Below are 25507 nucleotides of genomic sequence, written 5' to 3' on the forward strand. Positions count from 1 at the left end.
TGCGACTATGTGACACAGCCCTGACCTCAGTATCTGAGGAAAGGGATTTAGGGGTAATTATTTTAGAAGACTTAGGCTAGGTTCAGACTACGGAATTTCCGCCGGCAATTCCTCTTTGAAATTGCCGGCGGAAATTCCACTTGCTAAAAAGTATAGTGTAGTGAATGGGTTTCCGATCACAAATTCACACTTCGGAATTTGTGAAGCGGAATTTGTGAACGGAAAATCGGCTTGGAAATTTCCGCCTGAAGAAAGGGGTTGCTCTTTCTTCAGGCGGAAATCCGCGCGGAACACATTGCAGTCTATTGGAGACTGCAGTGTCCGTGTGGTCCTAGCGCCGACTGATTCAGTCAGCGCTGGCCGCACTCGGAATCTCCGGCCGGAAATTTTCTGCCCGGAGATTCCGTAGTCTGAACCTAGCCTTAAAGGTAGGAAGACAATCTAATAGAGCAACAGGAAATGCTAGCAGAATGCTTGTATCATTGGGCATCAAAATCTGCAGCAGCAAATCTGCATCAGATCTGCAGCAAAAATACAGACCGTGTATGTTTTCCTCAGAAATGGCACCAACCAGCGCAAGCTGTGTCTCCTTCCCCTCCAATCCAAGCAAATTTCACATGAAGTTTGCACCAAATTAGCATTTTTTGGAGAGAAAAAAAGCCATAAGACATGACTTATATTATTGCGGAAGGTGGAATGCGGAATTTTAGCTCTGGAATGTCCGCAGTGAAAATTCTGCAATGTGAATGGGACTGCGTAATCCCACTGAAGTGAATAGGCTGGAAACACATGGGGGGAGATTTATCAAAACCTGTGCAAAGGAAAAGTCGCTCATAGCAACCAATCGGATCACTTCTTTCATTTTGCAGAGGCCTTGTTAAAAATGAAAGAAACAATCTGATTGGTTGCTATGGGCAACTGTTCCTGTGCACAGGTTTTGATAAATCTCCCCTATGCAGAACTTCCATGCGAATTTCAATACACACAGAAATTGTGCCCAGTGAGCATAGCCTTATAGGTCCCCCATGCCATATGTGAAACTTCCGAATCTCTATAGCTATACATCGATATATCCTTATTCCACACTTGTAGTTCATGACTTTAGTGAAGCCGGATGACCAAGCCTGTAAGAGTTATAGGGGGAGATTTATCAACACATGTGCAAAGGAAAAGTTGCCCAGTTGCCCATAGCAACCAATCAGATCGCTTTCATTTTTAACAAATCCTCTGCAAAGTGAAAGAGGCAATCGGATTGGTTGCTATGGGCAACTTTTCTTTTGCACAAGTTTTGATAAATCTCCCCCATAACGATGGCCATATGGTCACCTAGCTTTTCTTACCGAGGGCACAGCATCTCATTCTTTCTGGCAGTTAGGCTAGCTAGATCCACACAGCGCTCCTGCCCCCCATTAATCATATGCGTTGGCATCCCGCCGAAAATTGGGATGGTGACGTATACTGTTAACCTGAGCAGCGGACCTCATACACTTATATGGGCAAATAAGGGGGGCTGTTGGTTAAATAGCGCATACATCCCAAAAGGAGTCACTAGATTCGACTTCTAGACTGTTCGACCATAGAAGTGAATGGAGTCCACTGCTCCTATTAGGCTAGGTTCACACTAAAATTCCGCCTGCAATTCCGCTTTGAAATTGCAGGCAGAAATTCTGCTTACTAAAATTTATAGTCTAGTGAATGGGTTTTCCGTTCACAAATTCAGACCTCAGAATTTTTGAAGCGGAATTTGTGAATGGAAAATCTGCTTTAAAAATTTCCGCCTGAAGAATGGCGTTGCTCATTCTTCAGGCGTAAATTCTCGTGGAATGCATTGCAGTCTATTGGGGACTGCAATGTCCGCCTGGCCCTAGCGCCAACTGATTCAGTCGGCGCTGGTCACACTCGGAATCTTCCCTCTGGACATTCCGCAGTGTGAACCTAGCCTTATACCTCAGCATCCCGTTTTCAATAAGATGCCGACTAGAGATGAGCGAATTTACAGTAAATTCGATTCGTCACGAACTTCTCGGCTCGGCAGTTGATGACATATCCTGCATAAATGAGTTCAGCTTTCAGGTGCTCCGATGGGCTGGAAAAGGTGGATACAGACCTAGGAGACTCTTTCCTAGGACTGTATCCACCTTTTCCAGCCCACCGGAGCACCTGAAAGCTGAATTAATTTATGCAGGATAAGTCATCAACTGCCGAGCCGAGAAGTTTGTGACGAATCGAATTTACTGTAAATTCGCTCATCTCTAATGCCGACAGATACGATCAATAAGGGCAGGAACGCAGCCTTACAAAGAAAAAAAAAAGGTTCAACTTCCTTTCCTTTATTTTTTCATAGGAATTAGAGGAGATGGACAGTGAGGACACCGTGTTATCGTAATAGGAAAATAGGTCTAGATTATTAGGAGAAAGTAAGGTATGCAATTCCGATCCTCATACACGACTCCTGGAATCCGTAAAGTAACAGCATGGGGTAGACTTGCAAACTGCATTAGAAAATAAACCCTTTAGAGTAGTGTTTCCCAACCGGAGTGCCTCCAGCTGTTGAAAAACTACAACTCCCAGCATGCCCGGACAGCCAAAGGCTGTCCGGGCATGCTGGAAGTTGTAGTTTTTCAACAGCTGGAGGCACCCCAGTTAGGAAACACTGCTTTAAAGTATTGGCTAGCTGGTGGCAAAGCAAGGGTTAACAACTACTCCAGGTGTTCACTACGAGGCAGCTTTGCAGGTCAGTAGGTGGATTCTCAATTACAACTCTCAGACCACCCCTTATGCTGTTTTCCCCCCCCTGGCATGTGAATTCGGGATCTAAGCGGGAACAGCAAATCATTATTATCCCCCCCACCCTCTCCTTCCCCGTCTCCAGGATTCAATCCCCCTCGCTGGGGCTTAAAGTCACAACCGAAGCAGGCGTGAAATTATATTAATGGCAGGAAGAAAAAAAACAGTCACAAAAAAATACAACAGGTGGAGGGAAGAAAAAAAAAAAGCATCTGCTGGGGGCAGTAGTTCAAAAGCGTTTGTACACCGACTGGTTAATCCCCTAAAATGCAATTTCCCAAAATGCAAGGAGAACTACTGGATAATTCCCACAATGAACGGGTTAAATCGCCAGACTTTGTATCCTCGTCTGGGCACAGGTGTCAATCACAGCGCCAGCCATCCGGAATAATTCACCTGTCCTCGAGCAAGGGCATCCTAACCTAGTGACTGGCAGGACCATCCTGAGACCTTCTGGGGCATTTTGAAGACCGCAGCGTGACATGTATTCTACAAGTGCATTGTGCTCGGAGTACAGGTAGGTAGTAGACTTACCTGGAAGGCATAGACCCTCCAGAGGCAGGGGATAGCATGCGTCGCTTTATGTTCCATTCAGTAGTGGAAGTGTCTGTATGCAGTGGAATGTGCGCTATGTCATTGATGAGATGCCCCCCCCCTAGGGTCAGGAATGACTTGCCGGATCTATGGCAGTGCCTAGCTGCTAGGTTTCCTCTCCTGCAGTGAGTCTATCTGCTGCATCCTCATTGAGCACTCACTGGAAGGAAGAGTCATTCGCTTTCAACCCAATGACAATCTTCAATGGTTGAGCTAAGACCACCCAACTATGAATTATTCATGATCCAGTTCTCAGGGGCTCCGCATCCAAAGCTTCAGACGGAAAGCTTTTAGCTGCTGCAAGGTGGATATTTTCATCTCCGTCTATTTTATGCATGAACATTTTAAGAGAACAGTCAGGCGGAATTTCAATGGTTGGCTGGGAAAGGAGGGGGACGCAGGACGCAGACATGACAAGGTTACACTTCTTAGGGCTGCTCTGGGCTCTCATGGCGAAAAGTTATTTTTTTTATTTTTTTTAATTTTATTTATTTTTTATAGACTTTTGACGGGGTGGGGGGGGGTCGGGGTTATCAATGTTGGTGCGGGAGTGCAGAGGCGTAACTTGTAGCTTTAGGGTCTATTCACACGTACAGTATTCTGCGCAGGATTTCAAGCTGTGTTCAGTTTACATTGAAATCTGCAGCAGAAAATCCTGCGCATCAAATCTGCGCAGAATACTGTATGTGTGAATAGACCCTTGAAGGGGTACTCCACCCCTAGATATCTTATCCCCTATCCAAAGGGGGGGAAAAAATACGTCACCACTGCAAATCCCAGCTGGAAATTTGTGCTACTACTACACTTTTTAAAAGGGCGCTTTCAGCTACACCAGTGTTTTCCAAACAGTGTGTCACCAGCTGTTGCAAAACTACAACTCCCAGCATGCCCGGACAGCCAAAGGCTGTCCGGGCATGCTGGGAGTTGTAGTTTTGCAACAGCTGGAGGCACACTGGTTGGGAAACACTGAGCTACACCATGTGAAAAGCCACAACATTTTTGGGAAATTGAGCCTAAAATAGACGAAAAACTGCTCTACCACTAATCATAAATTACCCCCCCCCCCATAGACTTTACAGCGTACTTGTCAGATCCCACAAATTTTTTTTAGATGTTACTCCGTACCGAATCCTGACCATGAACATCTCATTTGTATGCCTCTATCACCTATATTTATTATTTAAAAACTCCCTCTCTTCATTAGTTTACAGTGTTAGAAATCCTCTATGGGGAAGGGGGCATGTCCCTCCCTTGTGGTGATTGGTGTGTGGTGGGAGGGGGCGTGTCCCTCCCTTGTGGTGATGGGAGGTGATTGGTGTGTGATGGGAGGGGGCATGTCCCTCCCTTGTGGGGGTGGGAGGGGATTGGTGTGTGATTAGAGGAGGGCGTGTCCCTCCCTTGTGGTGGTGGAAGGTGATTGGTGTGTGGTGGGAGGGGGCGTGTCCATCCCTTGTGGTGGTGGAAGGTGATTGGTGTGTGGTGGGAGGGGGCGTGTCCATCCCTTGTGGTGGTGGGAGGTGATTGGTGTGTGGTGGGAGGGGGCGTGTCCATCCCTTGTGGTGGTGGGAGGTGATTGGTGTGTGGTGGGAGGGGGCGTGTCCCTCCCTTGTGGTGGTGGGAGGTGATTGGTGTGTGGTGGGAGGGGGCGTGTCCCTCCCTTGTGGTGGTGGGAGGTGATTGGTGTGTGGTGGGAGGGGGCGTGTCCCTCCCTTGTGGTGGTGGGAGGTGATAGGTGCACCTGCTCATGCAGCCTTGTCCATGACTCATAGACAAGCTTGATGCTGCTACAGGACTAATTAGTGTTCCAGTAAGTATGAGGACCCCTTGAGGTGGCATTTTCAGCAGCCATTTTCTTTATTAAATATTTAAAAAATAAACAACCATATTACAAAATGTCTTTAATTTTCATCAGTAACATATAAAAAGTTTTGGGATCTGGCAGTGCCATTTAACTACATTAAAATAATGTGCAGCTGACTGGGGGTCACCCTTTTTTGTGCAAGACATTCTCTGATCACTTCATCAGTCAGTTTAACATGAAAGTAATTTGCTGCCCCTAAACAACAACTTTCGGCATAATTAATAGGCAGAAATGCGCCCATATTGCACTTGTGTCAAACTCTGCTTAGCCTATGTTCACACAGTGAAATGGCCACAGACAGCAGATTGCCGGCAGAACATGCCGGCAGAACATGCCGGCATTAGGACCACTGGGAAATGCGAAGGTATTCCTCATAAACAGCAATGCATTTCCAAGCAGAATTCGTAAACACAATTAACTGGTTCAATGGTTTTGAGTAGAGATGAGCGAACTTACAGTAAATTCGATTTGTCACGAACTTCTCGGCTCGGCAGTTGATGACTTTTCCTGCATAAATTAGTTCAGCTTTCAGGTGCTCCGATGGAGACTCTTTCCTAGGAATGTATCCACCGGAGCACCTGAAAGCTGAACTAATTTATGCAGGATAAGTCATCAACTGCCGAGCCGAGAAGTTCGTGACGAATCGAATTTACTGTAAGTTCGCTCATCTCTAGTTTTGAGGCCGCAAGAATCAGGATTTCCGCGACAGATGTTGCTGCCACAGAAATTCTACAGTGTAAGGGTACGTTCCCACACGGCGTATTTTGCTGCGTATGTCCTGCGTATTTGCTGCGTATTTGGTGCTGCGTATTTTCCTACCCATTGACTTCAACAGAGAAAATAAAATACGCAGCAGCAAATACGCCGTGTGGGAATGTACCCTAAACAAAGCAGCAAAAACCCACTGAAATCAATGAGACTCTGCTGCTGCAGAATATCTGTTCGGATGATTCATGTGGAATTCTGACATTCTGTCCATGTGAAATTAACCTTAAAGGGGTACACTGGTGCCAGAAAGTCACGCCCCCTCCCTTAGACTTGCATTTTGGGGGCGGGGCGTAACGTCATGAGGGAGTGGGGCTATGACGTCACGAGCTGCCAGCTCCAGCGTTCGGAACAGTTTGTTCCAAACGCTGAGCAGTGGATTACCCCTTTTAAGTCCCTTTAGATACAAATGACGGGGGGGGGAAAACATATGGGAATATACCCTAAGAATGTATCCCCAGGTGTAAATCTGCAGAATGTCAATGAACATTAAAGAGTTCATGTCATTAACGGGAAAAAATAACTGAAATGTTGACAAGACATGTCAAGCATTTTGTTTGCACCAGGTATCACTCCTGTGACCCATTGCGATCACTAGTTATAAGCCAGGGAAGTTTGAATCAGTGCACGGCTCCCTACCCCTCTGTCAATCAAAGCCCAAACAAAGTCTATTTAGTTGGATCTGGCGGCCAGCTGGGAAGTCTAGTGCCATGCCTTGCAATTTCCAGCTTATTTATTTCTTTTTTATAACAATAGTTTTTATTGAATTTGTAAAACAAAAGCATGCAATGCATTAACAGCAGACATTGAATTAAGGGAAAACCAGATTTTACGGGGTTACCAAAGTCAAGATAAAGTACAACGTCCATATTACAAATTGAAAATATGGGACTTCGATTGGTTTTCAATAACACATGAACAGCTTATAACTTATAGCAGTGGATCTCAGGAGTAAGACACTGTGGTGTCCCAAAGCTGAACCATCTTTTGCTACTGTGAACACTGTTAGGGTGGCTGAGCCTAAAAGGTCTCCAGCTCTGTGTTTGGTCTATTTCTTTCAATGTATTACAATGCAAATGTGTTTTTCTGTGTCTTTAAACAGTATCAGTCTGTACTGGGCCTATATGAGTGTAAGGGGTTAACTTTCTTTTCCAAAGAATCAATGCTTTCTGTACAAGAACTAGTAATATGTCACAGGTCGAACCCTTCAGCCAACTAGAGGCTAAGGGGCCATCGTAGTGCCACAAAAATCCAAAAAGCACATGTTAGAGTATTCTCGCCCTGGCCAGAGAAGAGGTGACATGACCTTATGCATCTCTCTCACCTTGAAGCCATGTTCACATGGTGGAATTTCCAATCAGAATCCAGAGGAAAAATTTTAGCTTGAAAATTCTGCTACACCTTTTATATGTAGCTCCTCGAGATGGACTGTAAAACACTCAGGCAGGTAGCCAGACAAAATCAGATGCCGGCGGTGCTAGGACAACAGGAATACCAGTGAATGCAATGTATAAAGTAAGGAAAACAGGTGTCCTGCACTCACCGTGGAGATTCTGGTAATACGGCTCCCATCTCTGGCTGTTAATCCGGCATGATAGACAAAGGTAGCGTGGGGCGCTCAGAGGCGACTGCCAGCGGTTTCACGCATATGAATGCGCTTCTTCAGGCCTCGAGAGGCCGGAAGAAGCGCATTCATATGCGTGAAACCGCCGGCAGTCGCCTCTATGCGCCCCAGAGGCGACTACCGGCGGTTTCACGCATATGAATGCGCTTATTCCGGCCTTGAGAGGCCATTCATAAGCATGAAACCGCAGGCAGTCGCCTCTGAGCGCCCCACGCTACCTTTGTCTATCATGCTGGATTAACAGCCAGAGATGGGAGCCGTATAACCAGAATCTCCGCGGTGAGTGCAGGACACCTGTTTTCCTTGCTTTATACAATGAAGTAAACATTGAGGTGAATGGAATTTTCACTATCCCACTCATACAGAAGACTTTCCGCCACAGAATTTCCACTGTGGAAATCTGCATTCTGGATTCTGCAAAAACATTGAACCTGTCTATAGCTTTTGCAGAATTCCTCAGCAGAGCCCATTGAAGTGAATGGGACTCTAAATTCCATCCGGAATCTGTGTGTTGAGCACAAGAAATTCTGCATAAATTCTGCTTAAATTCAATGCACTCAGGGCCGGACTGGGGCTGAAAACCAGCCCTGGAAAATATATCATACCAGCCCCACAGCATTGTGTCATTGTGGCAGCTGCAGGGAAGGGACAGGGGAGCATGGCATTTGATTTGCCAGGCAAGCATAAGAGAACTATGTTGTGGCAGCGCCCTGAAGTCAAAGGGTGAAGCAGGAACACAGTAATGTGGTAATAGACAGAAATGTGGTATTAATGCTATATAAAATCCACTTTGGGAAGACATTAAGAGAAAAATTAAATAAAAACCCTCCCTTTCTTGCTCTTGCGCTGCCATCAGAATCGTGGAACTCAGTTCCTGGTGTCCGGTGCTTCTGGGTTAGGTGACGTGATGTTACACGGCTGCCCACTTAATCACGGGCCAAAGCAATGTCCAGCCTCAGCTGCTGATTGGTTGGCTGACCGTGTGACGTCACGTCACCTAACCCGGAAGTGCCAGATACCAGGAACAGAATTCTGTAATTTCTGCGAGAGTGCAGGAGTGGAAAATTTAAGAGAGGGTTGTTGTTTTTTTACTGTCTGTCCTCCCGTAGTAGATATTACATAGGGTTAAAATAATGGAGTCCCCCTTTAATAAATTGGATTTAAATCTAAGAGTCAGGATTTTTTTAAATGACCAACACAAATTTTCAGTTTTTGAAATGTCTGTTTAAAGAGTACCTATCATCAACTACACTTTCCCTAATCCCTGTCCCCATCTGTCCCTGAATCTAACTCTATCCCTATAGAGTTAATTATTTAATTCAATACCCCCTATAAATACCTTTTTATATTTCATCTTCGGTAGCTCAGTATGGTGCTGTGTGCAAGTGGAGGAAGTGGGCGGGGCCTGGCAGGCGCAATGTCATCTGATGCCTGACCGGGGCCTGCTTCCTCCCTTCTTCCTGTATGCGGCGCTCCCTCTTGGAAGCACGTATACAGGCTGAGTACAGGGGAGGGACAGCAGCTTCTGTGTCTCCTCCTCTCGGTTTGGCTTTACTTGTAAGGGATACGCGCACAGCGTTCGCTCCCGCCTGTCTGATTGACAGGCGGGGAGTTGTGCTGAGTCTGTGTGAGTCCGAAATCACTGAACCAGGGACTCCTAGGGAGACCCCTAGTGGCCACAGATTCAAAATCTGGGGGCGGAGGAAAAGCAGAGCAGTGCCCACGGGTTATATGATTAGTTCCCCAGCGCACCGTACCTGATAATTAATTCAAGGGGGGTGGGGGAGGGTAGGGGGTAATGAGTGAAAATAAATACCGTGGAACCGCCATAAGTTTGAAAAATACACATTTTTGCTCATACTGCCCAGCACTAGAACAAGCTATAAAATATTTTAAAAAATTGATAGGTACTCTTTAACCCCTTAAGGACCAAGCCCATTTATACCTTAAGGTCCAGAGTGTTTTTTTGCACCTCTGAACCACTTTCACTTTAAGCATTAATAATAACTCTGGGATGCTTTTACTTTTCATTCTGATTCCGAGACTGTTTTCTCATGACATATTCTACTTTATGTTAGTGGTAAATTTTCATCGATACTTGCAAAACACATGGCATACTATTTTGGAAACTACACCCCTCAAGGCACGTTACAAGGGGTCCAGTGAGCCTTAACACCCCACAGGTGTTTGACGACTTTTCATTAAAGTTGGATGTGTAAATGAAAAAAAAAATTTTTTCACTAAAGTGCAGTTTTTTCCCCCAAAATTTGCCATTTTCACAAAGGGTAATGAGAGAGTGTGCACCCAAATTTGTAACCCCATCTCTTCTGAGTATGGAAATACCCCATGTAAGGACGGAAAATGCTCTGCGGATGAACTACAATGCTCAGAAGAGGAGTCACATTTGGCTTTTGGAAAACAAATTTTACTGAAATGGTTTCTGGGGGGCATGTCGCATTTAGGAAGCCCCCATGGTGCCAGAACAGCAACCCCCCAACATGGCATACTATTTTGGAAACTACACCCCTCAAGGAACGTAACAAGGGGTACTGTCCAGAGCAGCATATGTTTGCTATGGGGATTTTCTCCCCATCCTTTCCACGGGAGTACCCCTTTAACACCCCACAAGTGTTTGACGACTTTTTGTTAGTCAGATGTGTAAATGAAGAAAAAAAATTTCACTAAAATGCATTTTTTCCCACAAACTTTACATTGTTACAAGGGGTAATAGGAGGAAATTCCCCCCCAAAATTTGTAACCATTTCTTACGGAAATAATCCAAGTGTGGACATAAAGTGCTCTGCTGGCGCACTACAATGCTCAGAAGAGGAGAAGCGCCACTGAGCTTTTGGAGAGAGAATTTGTGTGGAATGGAAGTCAGGGGCCATGTGCATTTACAAAGCCACCCAAGTGGTGAACAGTGGACCCCCCACATGTGACCTTATTTTGGAAACTAAACCCCTCACAAAATTTAATAAGGGGTGCAGTGAGCTTTTACACCGCACTGGTGTTTGACAGATCTTTGGAACAGTGGGCTGTGCAAATGAAAACTTGTATTTTTTTATTTTCACGGACCACTGTTCCAAAAATCTGTCAGACACCTGTGGGGCGTAAATGCTCACTGCACCCCTTATTAAATTAAGTGAGGGGTGTAGTTTCCAAATTGGGGTCACGTGGGGCGTCCATTGTGACACTATGGGAGATGTAGTTATGCAACAGCTGGAGGTACACAACTACAACTCCCTGCATGCTGTTTGCTGTGTGGGCATGCTAGGAGTTGTAGTTTTGCAAGATCTAGAGGGCCACAGTTTAGAGACCAATGCACAGTGATCTCCAAACTGTAGCCCTCCAGCTGTTGCAAAACTGCAAATCCCAGCATGCCCAAACAGCTGTCTGGGCATGCTGGGATGCTGGGAGTTGTAGTTTTGCAACATCTGGAGGGCTGCAGTTTAGAGACCACTGTATAGTGGTCTCAAAACTGTAGCCCTCCAGATGTTGCTAGGCAACTAATCACCAGCTTCCGTAGGATCACCGCACCAGGGAGTCGCATCGCCGTCCTCTGCCACCGATGGTAAGTGGACCTCCAGCGCCGCTCACCGTCGGTTCCCTCATTCTGCCCGGATTACTGTACTGTGGGTGGGCAGAATGGGGGAACCGAACTTTAACCGCCCCCAATCTGCTATTGGTCGGTCGCTTCTGACACCTCACTCCTATCCCCCTTATTTTCCGGGTCACCGGAGACCCATATGACCCAGAATCGTCGCAAATCGCCAGTGTGAATTCACCGGCGATTTGCAGCGAACACCAACATGGGGTGGTCTCAGGACCCCCTGGGCATTGGCACTGGATGCCTGCTGATAGATATCGTCAGTTATGTCGGTCCGGTCCCCGCCCGGCACGCGGCGGGGACGGAAATTCCCGCGGGCGTATAGGTACACCCTTGGTCCTTAAGTACCAGGACGTCAGGGCGTACCCGTACGCCCATGGTCCTTATGGGGTTAAACATTTTTTTTTTCTCTCCATTTTTCCAGTTATATTTTGCACAGCTAATACAATGTTAACACTAACCCACTTATCCAGAGTAATAAAAATAAACACCTCAGACCAGTCTTAGGTCAGAGACATCATAATTACAGCATGGGCATGCAGGGGTTAAAGGGAACCTGTCATCACTTTTATTCTGCCCAAATCGTGGGCAGCATAAAACTGGTGCAGGCATTGCGATTCCGGAACACTATGATTTACACTAAGACGTCTGGTTGTTTCAGAGTAATCATAGTTTAAAAATGCCATCTGAATACGGGTAAATAGTCACAGGGGCGGGTTGAGGCGGCTGCTCCCTGCCCAGCCGGCTTGATTGACACGTCTCTCCCTAGCAGTGTATAGGAAGACACAGTGGTCAGCACTACAAAGTCCAACACTTCCCGCTAGGGACTTGTTTAACCGATGCACGGACACCAAACGCCTTTTCCCGACTTTGCAGGTTCCTGCATACGGACTGGTGCTCAATACCAATAGTGTATAGTAGTAAGCATTACAGGCTTGCAGTAGTAAATGACAGCAAGCACTCACCAATGTCTCCAGCATATATACTTACAGCTGTTGCACCTGATCCTCACTCTTCATCAGACCCATTCTCACACCTCAGGGTTTACAAATACGCCTCTCTTGTGATGCGTGAAAGAGGGCGTACATGTTAAAAGTACATATAGTATAGAAAAGTATAAAATCATACAGGTGTGAGAATGGTTAAGGTCTGATGAAGAGTGAGGATCACGTGCAACCGCTGTAATCTGTTTTGTAGCTATCGCGGCCTTGTCCTCCACAATACTCTGTATCTATGCGAGAGAGAGAGTGCTCCCCATCATTTCATACTGCAGGATGTATAGGGTCTAGGGGGAGATTTATAAAAGCCTGTCCAGAGGAAAAGTTGCTTAGTTGCCCATAGCAACCAATCCGATCGGTTCTTTCATTTTTCAGAAATAAAAGAAGCGATCTGATTGGTTGCTATGGGCATCTCTGCAACTTTTCCTCTGAACAGGCTTTGATAAATCTCCCCCCTAGGTCTCCAAAGGATAGGGGATAAGATGCCTGATCGCGGGGGGCCCGCCGCTGGGGACTCCCATGATCTTTCACGCAGCACCCCGTTACCATCAGCGAATCGCCCCCTCCCATAGGCTTGCATTGAGGGGGCGGAGCGTGATGTCACACGGGGCGGAGCCGTGACATCACAATACTCCGGTCCCGTGATCAGCAGTCATCAGACTTGGAGCGAACATGATCCGGGGGCTAATGGTAACGGGGTGCTGTGTGAAAGCTCACAGGGGTCCCCAGCGGCATGACTCTTAGATGTCTTAGCGCCGGAGTACCCCTTTAAGTTATAAAGTCCCCCCGGCTGCCCAGCAAGTATTCCCCTGGGTGGGGACTTATACTTACCAGCACCCGTTGCTCCGGCCGTGGCCCCGCCCCATCATCGTCTTGATTGACGGCTTACGTCATAGCTTTGCTCCCTAAGCAGACAGAGCAGAGTGGTGACATGAGCCGTCATTCAAGCCGTTGGGGCGGGGCCACGGCCAGAGCATTGGGTGCTGGTAAGTAGAAGTCCCCACCCAGTGGACTACTTGCCGGGCAGCTTGGGGGGGGGGACAACTTCCTGACTTAATATCTTCACCATCCCTGAGGGCAAAAACGTCCCCCAGGGATGGTGAGGATAATGATTTTAGCATATATAGCACATTGCCAAGTGTTTTATATGCTAAAATATGCTGATTGGTTCTCTTTAACTGTAGTTAAATATAAAAAATATATAGTTAATAAAAAACTGTAAATTAACAACGTAAATTGCAAAAAAAATAGAACCAAAATGCCCTTCCCTTACAAAGTAGTAACAACTGGTCTCATCTCCCCTCTCCAGCACCCCCCACATCACAGGTATCCCCTCTCCAGCACCCCCCACATCACAGGTATCCCCTCTCCAGCACCCCCCACATCACAGGTATTCCCTCTCCAGCACCCCCCACATCACAGGTATTCCCTCTCCAGCACCCCCCACACCACAGGTATCCCCTCTCCAGCACCCCCCACATCACAGGTATCCCCTCTCCAGCGCCCCCCCCCCCATCACAGGTATCCCCTCTCCAGCACCCCATACATCACAGGTATCCCCTCTCCAGCACCCCCCACATCACAGGTATCCCCTCTCCAGCGCCCCCCCATCACAGGTATCCCCTCTCCAGCACCCCCCACATCACAGGTATCCCCTCTCCAGCGCCCCCCCCCATCACAGGTATCCCCTTTCCAGCGCCCCCCCCATCACAGGTATCCCCTCTCCAGCACCCCCCACATCATAGGTATCCCCTCTCCAGCGCCCCCCCATCACAGGTATCCCCTCTCCAGCGCCCCCCCACATCACAGGTATCACCTCTCCAGCGCCCCCCCATCACAGGTATCCCCTCTCCAGCACCCCCCACATCACAGGTATCCCCTCTCCAGCGCCCCCCCCATCACAGGTATCCCCTTTCCAGCGCCCCCCCCATCACAGGTATCCCCTCTCCAGCACCCCCCACATCATAGGTATCCCCTCTCCAGCGCCCCCCCATCACAGGTATCCCCTCTCCAGCACCCCCCACATCACAGGTATCTCCTCTCCAGCGCCCCCCCCCCATCACAGGTATCCCCTCTCCAGCGCGCCCCCCCCCCCCCACATCACAGGTCTCCTCTTTCCAGCCCCTTACATCACAGGTCTCCCCTCTCCAGCACCCCCCACATCACAGGTATCCCCTCTCCAGCGCCACCCCCACCCCCACACACACACACATCACATGTTTCCCCTCTCCAGCTCAACCCCCCCCCCCCCCCACATAACAGGTCTCCCCTCACCAGCACCCCCCACATAACAGGTCTCCCCTCACCAGCACCCCCCACATAACAGGTCTCCACTCACCAGCACCCCCCACATAACAGGTCTCCCCTCTCCAGGGCCCCCCCCCCTATCACAGATATCCCCTCTCCAGCACCCCCCACATCACAGGTATCCCCTCTCCAGCGCCACCCCACCCCCCCACACACACACACACATCACATGTCTCCCCTCTCCAGCTCAACCCCCCCCCCCCCCACATCACAGGTATCCCCTCTCCAGCGCCCCCCCCCCCCACATCACAGGTATCCCCTCTCCAGCGCCCCCCCCCCCCCATCACAGGTATCCCCTCTCCAGCGCCCCCCCCCCCCCCCATCACAGGTATCCCCTCTCCAGCGCCCCCCCACATCACAGGTATCCCCTCTCCAGCGCCCCCCCATCACAGGTATCCCCTCTCCAGCGCCCCCCATCACAGGTATCCCCTCTCCAGCACACACCCCCATCACAGGTATCCCCTCTCCAGCACCCCCCACATCACAGGTATCCCCTCTCCAGCACCCTCCCCCCCCCCCCCCCCCATCACAGGTATCCCCTCTCCAGCGCCACCCCCCCACACACACACATCACATGTTTCCCCTCTCCAGCTCAACCCCCCCCCCCCCACATAACAGGTCTCCCCTCACCAGCACCCCCCACATAACAGGTCTCCCCTCACCAGCACCCCCCACATAACAGGTCTCCCCTCACCAGCACCCCCCACATAACAGGTCTCCCCTCTCCAGGGCCCCCCCCCCTATCACAGATATCCCCTCTCCAGCACCCCCCACATCACAGGTATCCCCTCTCCAGCGCCACCCCCACCCCCCCCACACACACACACACACATCACGTCTCCCCTCTCCAGCTCAACCCCCCCCCCCCCACATCACAGGTATCCCCTCTCCAGCGCCCCCCCCCCCACATCACAGGTATCCCCTCTCCAGCGCCCCCCCCCCCCATCACAGGTATCCCCTCTCCAGCGCCCCCCCCCCATCACAGGTATCCCCTCTCCAGCGCCCCCCCACATCACAGGTATCCCCTCTCCAGCGCCCCCCCATCACAGGTATCCCCTCTCCAGCGCCCCCCATCACAGGTATCCCCTCTCCAGCACACACCCCCATCACAGGTATCCCCTCTCCAGCACCCCCCACATCACAGGTATCCCCTCTCCAGCACCCTCCCCCCCCCCCCCCATCACAGGTATCCCCTCTCCAGCGCCACCCCCCACACACACACACATCACATGTTTCCCCTCTCCAGCTCAACCCCCCCCCCCCACATAACAGGTCTCCCCTCACCAGCACCCCCCACATAACAGGTCTCCCCTCACCAGCACCCCCCACATAACAGGTCTCCCCTCACCAGCACCCCCCACATAACAGGTCTCCCCTCTCCAGGGCCCCCCCCCCTATCACAGATATCCCCTCTCCAGCACCCCCCACATCACAGGTATCCCCTCTCCAGCGCCACCCCACCCCCCCACACACACACACACACATCACGTCTCCCCTCTCCAGCTCAACCCCCCCCCCCCCCACATCACAGGTATCCCCTCTCCAGCGCCCCCCCCCCACATCACAGGTATCCCCTCTCCAGCGCCCCCCCCCCACATCACAGGTATCCCCTCTCCAGCGCCCCCCCCCCCCATCACAGGTATCCCCTCTCCAGCGCCCCCCCCCCCCATCACAGGTATCCCCTCTCCAGCGCCCCCCCACATCACAGGTATCCCCTCTCCAGCGCCCCCCCATCACAGGTATCCCCTCTCCAGCGCCCCCCATCACAGGTATCCCCTCTCCAGCACACACCCCCATCACAGGTATCCCCTCTCCAGCACCCCCCACATCACAGGTATCCCCTCTCCAGCACCCTCCCCCCCCCCCCCCCCCATCACAGGTATCCCCTCTCCAGCGCCACCCCCCACACACACACACATCACATGTTTCCCCTCTCCAGCTCAACCCCCCCCCCCCCCCACATAACAGGTCTCCCCTCACCAGCACCCCCCACATAACAGGTCTCCCCTCACCAGCACCCCCCACATAACAGGTCTCCCCTCACCAGCACCCCCCACATCACAGGACTCCCACCTCCCCTCCCTCACACAGTAATAACATTAGGTTCCCCTTCCTCTCACCCAGTATAGGAGATCTTCCCCCGAGCAGCTGCAGTGACTGTAGACAGGAGGAGGAGCAGTGAGAAGGCAGAATGTAGAGGCCGAGGAGAGCGTCCTGTCTGTACAGCTCAAGGACAGACTCTGTGGCCTCCAGACCTCCGGTCCCTGTGTGTCCCTGTGTGTGATGCTGCAGCTGCGGTGCACACAGGTCCTGACAGGCTGATTCAGATTGATTCAGATTGTGTTTATGCTGAAAAAAATGATAGTAAAAAATGGATGAAAAAATACTCGTTTTCAATAAGTAGCTGATGAATGTAAGGGGTTAAACGTGGTTGGACCACTGACTTAAGTGTTGAAATATAAAGGGTAAGGGCCCCTCCATAATACCCAACTGTATCCAGCCTGGCCCAAACTGTGGAATGGCATAAAACAGGCGCCAACCTTGCCAACTATATACAATTTCTGCATTTTGAATAAGTAACTGGTGATTTCAAGGGGTTAAACGCTGTTGAGCCACTGACCAAAGGGTTGAAAAAGAAAGAGTAAAGGCCTGGGAACAATGAGGGACATTTAGCAATGTTTGCTTATGTATTCATTTTTTAGTACTTTTTTTCTTTACTTTTTATTTCTTTTTTTTTTTTTTGCTTATACGTGACTTATTTATCAACTGGTTTCAGCCTGTTGATGATTTTCTTTCACGTAAGCAAATTTCTTTTTTCCTTTGGTAGTAGCTTTTTCTGCTCCATGTTATAGCTGGAGTAGATTTAGTCAATTTTTAACCTTATTCTGCGCAGTTGCGACTGTCGCAGTTAAAGAATACCAGACTACCCATAGTCCATTTTAAAATTATTACTTCGTAGTTAAGTTTTGGAAAACTTGCTTTTCTCGCTTTCCAGTCAAAATGTCGCATGAAAAATCGCGTAGGTGCGACATTTTTGCGACATTTTTAGTAAAAATGTTTTAAACTAAATCGCTTGATAAATGTCTGTCAATTTGCAGGCGCAGAAGGACGGCACACAGACGTGGTGCACAAACATTCTCACAGCCCTATTTCTCCAAGGATGTTAAGTAGTAAATGGTCTGAATATACAGTATATGACGCTCTCAGCAGGGATATGGCGGAATGATTCCTAGTATATGGTCTGGACATACAGTATATGACGCTGTCAGCAGGGATATGGCGGAATGATTCCAAGTATATGGTCTGGACATACAGTATGTGACGCTCTCAGCAGGGATATGCCGGAATGATTCCTAGTATATGGTCTGGACATACAGTATATGACGCTCTCAGCAGGGATATAGCGGTATGATTCCTAGTATATGGTCTGGACATACAGTATGTGACGCTCTCAGCAGGGATATGGCGGAATGATTCCTAGTATATGGTCTGGACATACAGTATGTGACGCTCTCAGCAGGGATATGGCGGAATGATTCCTAGTATATGGTCTGGACATACAGTATATGACGCTCTCAGCAGGGTTATAGCGGTATGATTCCAAGTATATGGTCTGGACATACAGTATATGACGCTCTCAGCAGGGATATGGCGGTATGATTCCAAGTATATGGTCTAGACATACAATATGTGACGCTCTCAGCAGAAATATGGCGGTATGATTCCTAGTATATGGTCTGGACATACAGTATATAATGCTCTCAGCAGGGATATGGTGGTATGATTCCAAGTATATGGTCTGGACATACAGTATGTGACGCTCTCAGCAGGGATATGGCGGTATGGTTCCTAGTATATGGTCTGGACATACAGTATGTGACGCTCTCAGCAGGGATATGCCGGAATGATTCCTAGTATATGGTCTGGACATACAGTATATGACGCTCTCAGCAGGGTTATAGCGGTATGATTCCTAGTATATGGTCTGGACATACAGTATGTGACGCTCTCAGCAGGGATATGGCGGAATGATTCCTAGTATATGGTCTGGACATACAGTATGTGACGCTCTCAGCAGGGTTATAGCGGTATGATTCCTAGTATATGGTCTGGACATACAGTATGTGACGCTCTCAGCAGGGTTATAGTGGTATGACTCCTAGTATATGGTCTGGACATACAGTATATGACGCTCTCAGCAGGGTTATAGTGGTATGATTCCAAGTATATGGTCTGGACATACAGTATATGACGCTCTCAGCAGGGATATGGCGGTATGATTCAAAGTATATGGTCTAGACATACAATATGTGACGCTCTCAGCAGAAATATGGCGGTATGATTCCTAGTATATGGTCTGGACATACAGTATATGACTCTCTCAGCAGGGTTATAGTGGTATGATTCCTAGTATATGGTCTGGACATACAGTATATGACGCTCTCAGCAGGGTTATAGCGGTATGATTCCTAGTATATGGTCTGGACATACAGTATATGATGCTCTCAGCAGGGATATGGCGGTATGATTCCTAGTATATGGTCTGGACATACAGTATGTGACGCTCTCAGCAGGGTTATAGTGGTATGATTCCTAGTATATGGTCTGGACATACAGTATATGACGCTCTCAGCAGGGTTATAGCGGTATGATTCCTAGTATATGGTCTGGACATACAGTAATGTGACGCTCTCAGCAGGGATATGGCGGTATGATTCCTAGTATATGGTCTGGACATACAGTATGTGACGCTCTCAGCAGGGATATGGCGGTATGATTCCTAGTATATGGTCTGGACATACAGTATATGATGCTCTCAGCAGGGATATGGCGGTATGATTCCTCCGCTGCACTCGGACTTTGCCTGCAAATTTTAATTGTCCAGACATTAAGGGCGGTTTTTATGAGAATTGATTCAATAAAGTTAATTTATCACAGGAAGTGGTTTCAGTGAACTGACAATTTTCTGTATATATACTAGAGGCCCAATGGTGTTTAACCCTTTAAAATCATCAGTTACTTATTCGTAATACACATAAGCAACTGGCAAGGTTGGCACCTGTTTTCATGCCATTCCACAGTTTGGACCAGGCTGGATACAGTTGGGTATTATGTAGGGGCCCTTACTCTATATATTGCAACCCTTAGGTCCGTGCCCCAATGGCGTTTAAGCCCTTAAATTACTTATTCAAAACGCATATTTTTTCATCCATTTTATACTATCATTTAGTTCCACAAAAACACAAATAATCTAGATTTTTTTTTTCTTAAAGGGGTTATCCAGGAAAAAACTTTTTTTTATATATCAACTGGCTCCAGAAAGTTAAGCAGATTTGTAAATTACTTCTATTAAAAAATCTTAATCCTTTCAGCTGAAGTTGAGGTATTATTTTCTGTCTAAGTGCTCTCTGATGACACGTGTCTCGGGAAGCGCCCAGTTTCGAAGCAAATCCCTATAGCAAACCTCTTCTACTCTGTGCAGTTCCCGAGACAAGCAGAGATGTCAGCAGAGAGCACGGTTGCCATACAGAAAACAACTCAATTTCAGCAGCTGATGATTATTGAAAGGATTAAGATTTTTTAATAGAAGTAATTTACAAATCTGTTTAACTTTCTGGAGCCAGTTGATATAAAAAAAAATTTTTCCCTGGAATACCCCTTTAATTCGATTGTTCCCAAATAATATTCAACATTTTTGTATAAAAAAACAGGTTTACTGCAGAGAAATAAGATGAGAAAAGGTTTATTTGTCATAGTCATCTAGAAGAAAATGCTTGAATATGAAGCAAACTTCAGTGAATAAGAAGCTGCCGAATAAGAAACCAACTTCCGCCTCGTGTCTGAACATACCCATAGAGGGAGTTTGCTTCCAGCTACAACGTTGGTTCCAGCATGAGGCAACAAAGCTGAATCCTGTCTAGTGTGTCCGGCTACAGGGGTAATACCATCACAAGTGGTAGCGTAGGAGACAAAGTTTTGCAAAGTAAGGACTAGGTGCCGGTTTTCTCTGGTCTGGCCTAGTCGAGCAACAGACTAAAGTTTTGGGGTTCTCCTTCTGAATGCTCCCAAAGATAATGGTTTATTAGAGTAACCCAAGGAAATGTAATTGTACCACTGCACTCACCCTCCATGAAGACCCCTGAAGCATGCACTCAAATATTGGATAATAGCTAGTGTAGAAACAGTCTTATGCAAATCCTAAATTACAGTCAAATGCTAAATTTGAGACCTGTATGAAGTCGGCACCCCATGTTCCCAAAAGATGAATATAAATACACCATTCGTTTGTGCTGCAAAAATGAGCGTTTGTGTCGGTTTGGTTCCTGAGACAATCAATTTAAAGAAGAAAAAAGGAGTAACTGGTTGGAAGGTACTGCCCCTCAAGGCAACTTTAAATGTAGACTGTGTTTGCACTGCAGTTTCAATCTTGAAGCAAAATTCCTCAAGCTTGGAGGCACAGAATGCAGGATCAGGAATTTTATAACATGCAAGAGCAAATATGGAGTATATGTAATCCTATGCCGCTGCAGACTTTTTGCAGGATACCTGGCCGTATAGGAATAGGTGCCCCTGACTGCAGGGACACGGGAGGTTAACAGGTACCTGGGATAGAGGCCCTCCCACAGATCGGGGCGGAGAGTAAGGGGTGTCTAGCTACGCCCATAGAGTACATAGGGGACCCCCCTCCTTCTGTTCCTCCTCTTACCTCACCAGCGCCAGAGGGAACGTCCCACCCTCCCTCCCTTTAGTGTTGTAGGTTGCGTTGTACTGTTATTTATTTACCCGCGCTCCGGTTGTTCGGCGCGCTGGGTTGTTTGTTACCCCTTAAAAAATAAAAATAAAAAATTAAAATATATATATATATATATATATATATATATATATATATATATATAAAATATATAAAAAAAATCAAGAGATGTTTCCTTTGTTTTCCATATCTGTTGTTATATATATATATATATATCATATTATATGTTTGGTGGCTTTTATTGGTCCTCCGGTTCATTTGCTTATTGATTTTGTTGTATGTTTGTTCATTTTCAGTCACAGCTGGCATGGAGATGTTATGACCTGGTGGATGGAAGGTGCCGCTGGCAGTCATGCCCATCGGGGACCCGACGGCCGGCACACCTCTGCGGATGTGGAACAGGTCAATATACTTTTGGTTATAGAGTTACTGCCATGCAGTGTTATGTTTAGAGTGGCACGCTATAGTGCTATTTATTATTGTTAATAAAATTGGAGCTGTGACCACCACCTCAGCCCACTAAGAGAGTACTGTCTTTGTCATTATTCAGAGATGGGGGAGGGTATGAGGTTGTAAGAGGGTAGGCGGTGTTCAATGCAGTCTATATAGGAAACTTCGTTGTCTGTACCATAGAGTGCGGGAGCACTTTAGATCTGTCAGCACAGGCATAGGATCTCCCAGTTTAATTGAACATGTTAAGAGCATACATGGGGGTGACCCTAACGTACTCAAGTTCACTGGCCTAGAAGTAGTTAATTGCCCCTATAATGGGGAGATATAAATAGGTTATTACTACAACAGAAAGCAAAGTAGATTTTGCGAACAAATGCTATGGGCCCCCCCAGGGGCCAAAACAGATATCAGTTAGTCTTGTTGCCCAGTATTGTAATTATGTATATATTATTAACTTTAATGTTGTTCTTCTTTTTCTATGTATTGCACTAACAGACAGAATGGGGTTAACACTGTGCGCGTTGTTCTCCTTCCTTCTCTGCAGTGCGTAGCTGTCAGTCTGAGTGGCGTCCTTGGTTGCCAAGCGCCCTGGTCATGTGTTCAGCACCTCAGTGACGCCGGCGTTGCCTCACTGTGAGGGGAGGTTCCCTCCCCGTGCAGGGGGTGCGGCGACAGTCATGTGAGCCGGATCACATGATTCAGTGAGCACTAGTGATGAGCGGCATTGCCCATATTCGAATTTGCGATATTTCGCGAATATATAGACGAATATTCATCTTATATACACGAATTTCGTGTATTCGTTATATTCGCATATTCACATATTCGAGAAAGAAAACAGTGAGGGGGTGGGCAACTTTACTCTTTGTTGCTAGGGATGTTGTTGATAACCTCTGACAAGTGTATTTGCATCATTCTAATTGGCCCACAAGTGAAAAGAAGGAATAAGCAAATATGCGCATATGCGGAAAAAGGTGAATATTCGTAATTTCGAATATATAGCGAATATATTCGCAATATTGACGAATTTGCAATAAAAATTTGAAATGCGAATATTCGCACCCAACACTAGTGAGCACGGCAACTTCCGAACTCACCGCTCGGGACCTGGCGCGGATGCGGCACACATAAAGGGAGACACCACATGACCTGGAACTGTAATCACCTGTCCAGTAGGTAGCAGGTATGACTGCATAAATGCATCAGTTTACTGAAGGGTTAGTTGGGAACCAGACGATGTGCTGATCGGCACGTAACATATGTCGCTCTAGCCTTTGAAAGCACCCGCAATGTGTACCCCCACTATCCATCTACAATAAAGCACTGAAGAAACTGAGCGGTGAGTGCAGCCTTTTCATTCTTCCCTTTGGATTAATTGCATTTGCATTGTTGTAGGCTTTGCACCACCGCCTTTGTGTCGTATATTGTACACATACCGCCAACGGTAAAAGGACCACTGTTATTGGACATTGTGCATTATTACTAGTAGTCCCAGCTTATCTTCTCCATTTGTGAGATTTTTATGAAGCCTGGCCCACTTTCCACCCCATGTTATTACATTTTAAAAACAAATACACCATTCGTTTGTGCTGCAAAAATTTAAGCTTTGGTTTCCGAGATATTGCACGCTCAATTTGCTTAAACCCTGCGCACTCTCCACCCCATGTTTGTTAATTTAAAAAAGAAATACACCATTCATTTGTGCTGCAAAAATGAATGTTTGTGCCCCTTTGGTTTCCGAGATATTGCGCGCTCGATATGCTGACTTTCCAGCCCACTTTCCACCCCATGTTATTAAATTTTAAAAGCAAATATACCATTTGTTTGTGCTGGTTTGTGCCACAAAAATTAAAATTTGTGCCTCTTTGGTTTCCAAGATATTGCGCGCTCGATATACATAAGCCCCATCCACTTCCCCCTCCCATGTTATTAATTTTTCAAAACAAATACACCCTTCATTTGTGCTACACTTGTGCTGGTTTGTGCCACAAAAATAAACTTCTCTGCTGCTTTGGTTTCCCAAATATTGCACGCTAGATTTGCAGAAAAATATACACTATTCGTTTGTGGCGCACATCACTGTAACTGATGCATGGATAAAAGGAGAGGAAAAGAATTGAAAAACACTGGCTAGCCATAGCAATTTTATAATAAGAAAAATGTATAAATTGTTCCATACTAGAGCCCATATTTCATTTAGATTTCCTGCATGTGATGCCCCTCCCCTATGCTGGGCATTTTAAAGGGTACTCCGCCTCTAGACATCTTATCCCCCTATCCAAAGGACCCCCGCAATCTCCCTGCTGCACTCGGTGTTCCTTTAGAGCGTCAGGTGCCGCACTGGAGGCTCGTGACGTCACGGCCTTGCCCCCCCATAGTCTTGCATTTAAGGGGCATGGCCATGACGTCACGAGCGGAGAGCGGCCGTGGCGTCACGAACCTCCTGCGCAGCACCCGATGCTCTAAGTGAATGCCGGGTTTGAGAGGAATTCAGACTAGTGAGCTAAGTTAAAAGTGTAATAAAATAAATAAATAAAGGTGCTAGACACATAAAAATTAGATGTATATGGTCAGGATTAGGTAATGAGTGATATATTTAAAAAAATAAAAATTGTTTTGTTGGATCTGATGGGTACGCTTTAAAATGCCCAGCATAGGGAAGGGGCATCACATGCAGGAAATCTAAATGAAGTATGGGCTCTAGTATGGATCAAATTATACATTTTTCTTATTATAAAATTGCTATGGCTAGCCGGTGTTTTCAGTTCTTTTACTCTTGTTTTATCCATGCATCAGTTACAGTGATGTGCGGCACAAACGAAGTGTATTTTTTTTCCAGCAAATCTAGCGTGCAATATTTCAGAAAGCAAAGCAGCACAAACGAATGGTGTATTTGTTTTTAAAATGTAACAACATAGGGTGGAAAGTGGGCGGGGTTTCAGCATATCGAGCGCGCAATATCTCAGAAACCAAAGTGGCACAAACATTTGTGCCACTTTGGTTTCCGGACGTTATTTTGTGACGGAAGATAGTAACGGGAGAAATAGTGCATGCACTATCTTCCGTCACAAAATAACGGCCGTTATTAATAGCGGGCATTAACGGGTTAAAACGGCTATTAGAAAATAGACTATAATGGGATTTTCTAATGGCCGTTTAGGGTTTTGCAACTGCCGTTTTACAGTGGATCTTTAAAACAGAGTAATGTTGTAGTGTGAAAGAAGCCTAATGGCTATGCTCGTCCATGAATTCGGTACATGTCTCGCATGTCTGTGGCAGAGCTCAGGGCAGATGTCAGGGCCCACCAAAGGATCCTCTGGTGGGCCAGTCTGATGCTAGTGTGAACTTTGCACATACAATACTGTACAGGTCCAAATTATCAGAGGCTCTGTGTGTAACAATTAGGGCAGATTTACTCATTTTAACAGTGTAAAATTAAATTAGACAGTCTTTACGACACATTGGCATTGTTCTAGATTTTGATTTCTTTATTGAACTTGTACTCTGGTAAAAAAAAAAAAAAAAAATCTCATCAACTGGTGGCAGAAGGTCAAACAGATTTGTAAATTATGTATATTAAAAAGTCTTAACCCTTGAATTCCCTCATATACCGAGACAACCCGAAACATAACTTATTTAGGGAACTCACCTCCTATGTCTACTTGGCGGAATATATGGGTTCAAGCTGCGAAATCCTCTTCGTGTATAATGCACAAAGAGAATCAATGTAAGATTCTCTTCCATTGGTACCATACACCAG

The 25507-nt window shown here is 47.1% G+C and overlaps 1 protein-coding gene and 1 long non-coding RNA gene across 14 annotated transcripts in view; one reads left to right on the top strand and one right to left on the bottom strand.

Moving 5' to 3' along the window:
* PROM1 (prominin 1) overlaps window positions 1-3488 on the bottom strand; it is a 249618-nt gene extending 246130 nt beyond the window's left edge. For 9 of the 13 annotated variants that reach the window (XR_008888448.1, XR_008888455.1, XR_008888454.1 and 6 more), the window contains exon 1: window positions 3322-3487. The gene's annotated coding sequence lies outside the window, so the exon portion shown is untranslated. Of the gene's footprint in view, window positions 1-3321 lie in introns of all 13 variants that reach the window. The other 4 variants (XR_008888451.1, XR_008888453.1, XR_008888450.1 and 1 more) reach the window with 1 other exon arrangement.
* Window positions 3489-3559: 71 nt separating this feature from the next.
* On the top strand, window positions 3560-21819 carry LOC130355185 (uncharacterized). Its single transcript, XR_008888458.1, has 2 exons — window positions 3560-3685; window positions 21591-21819. It is a non-coding gene; the product is annotated as an uncharacterized LOC130355185 (long non-coding RNA).
* Window positions 21820-25507: the final 3688 nt, after the last annotated feature.

This window comes from Hyla sarda, chromosome 1 (genome assembly GCF_029499605.1).
Source record: "Hyla sarda isolate aHylSar1 chromosome 1, aHylSar1.hap1, whole genome shotgun sequence".
Classification (NCBI taxonomy): domain Eukaryota; kingdom Metazoa; phylum Chordata; class Amphibia; order Anura; family Hylidae; genus Hyla; species Hyla sarda.